This window comes from Pogona vitticeps, chromosome 4 (assembly GCF_051106095.1).
Source record: "Pogona vitticeps strain Pit_001003342236 chromosome 4, PviZW2.1, whole genome shotgun sequence".
Classification (NCBI taxonomy): Eukaryota; Metazoa; Chordata; class Lepidosauria; order Squamata; family Agamidae; genus Pogona; species Pogona vitticeps.
This window is the reverse complement of record NC_135786.1, coordinates 148,699,637-148,701,135: the sequence shown is the minus strand read 5'-3', so window position 1 is coordinate 148,701,135 and position 1,499 is coordinate 148,699,637.

Genomic DNA, 1,499 nt, shown 5'->3' with positions numbered 1-1,499 from the left:
GTGTCTGTGTGCATGCTTGTGCAAGAAAAAACTCATGAATTGTGGTGAGCCTCCATTCTCCATTTTGCTTCAAATGGCATGGAGAATTCAAATGCATGAACCCACAAACTCTCAGTCCAGTTGCCTCCCCTTGGTCTTGTTTTGTTGTTTTTCTTCTTGTGGTTTTGGCTGATATCATGCAACCACAGCACATGTATAAATGTCTTCACATTGAGCTAGGCTATGGGTTCCCAAACTGGGGGTCACAACCCCCAAGGGAGTTGCAAACTATTTTCTAGAGGGTGAAACAAACCAGGAGTATCTAGTCATATGTCTGATCCATACCTGGATGAGTTCACTTTTATTAAGGGGGGGGAGGAGAAGTGAGCTGAAGAAAGTTTATTCTCCCAAAGTTTTCCTCCCCTTTTTCTAAGTAACATGGTGTGTTCTCACCAATGCATTCCAACAAGCCAAAGGATCAAACCACCTTCACAAACAGGAAGGGAATGTACAGAGGAGATACGAGATATGTTCACCAGAATTTTTGAAACAATCCCCCTTCATGTAACAGTGGCATAGAGGGAAAGACAATACAATTCCCACCACCACCCCAGAAAGTCTTCTCAGAGTGCCTCAAGAGGCTGGTTGACTCAAGAGGTCTCCCATGGCAGTTGGTAGCTTCCATGACCTGAACAAGGCACCACAGCTACACCTAAGGTGAGCACAGAGTTCAGAGCAGGTGGGTTGGAAGTTGGGCATGCAAAGGGAACTTCTGTCATATAGTTTTTTTCCATCTTCCGCACACACACACCCACACTGTTGCCTGCAGACTGTTTCTCTCAAAGCGAGGGAAATGGAGATTCTGATGATTCTTTGGCCAACCATGCTGCCTCTCCTGTGGTTTTAGGGCAATGTCTGGAAGCAGGTAAAATAAAATAATAAAACCCAACAAATGTGTTTTCTCTCCATTACAGAGCAAGCAATGCAAACCTTACAATTCTTGACCCTCTACCTGCCTTTGAAGCGAAACTTGTCCAGGGTCTCCTCCTTTAAGGTATGGGGGAGCTGATTGGTTGAAGGGGCCGCAGTATTGCAGCTGTAAAACATTCCCCTGTTCTAAGGCAACACTGCTTGATGAGGAAAGGGCAAAGGGCCTCCATCCCCAGCAGCCCCGTTGCAGCTCACAGCAGTAGTTGTGCAGCAGGCAGAAACTCAAAGAGTGTGGTCTTTTCCTGATTTCCAGATTTTGCTCATTTGTTTATTTGTTTCCTGGGCAGGAAAGTTTGCATTTGTTCTTTCTTTCATGTTCCTTTTAATTGTTTAAAGGTGCAGGTGCTTTGTGAGAGAAAAACTGGAAGCTGTAGGAGAGAGGACGAGAGTTGACAAATATCTAGGGCAGCTGTTGTCAAAGGCTATATTAAGAATATAAGGTTATATTATTACAAAAGGGTGTTGTGACTCAAGAAAGGTTGGGAAATACTGAGCTAGAGAGCCTTGATGCCAGCTGGGAATCTGTGAAG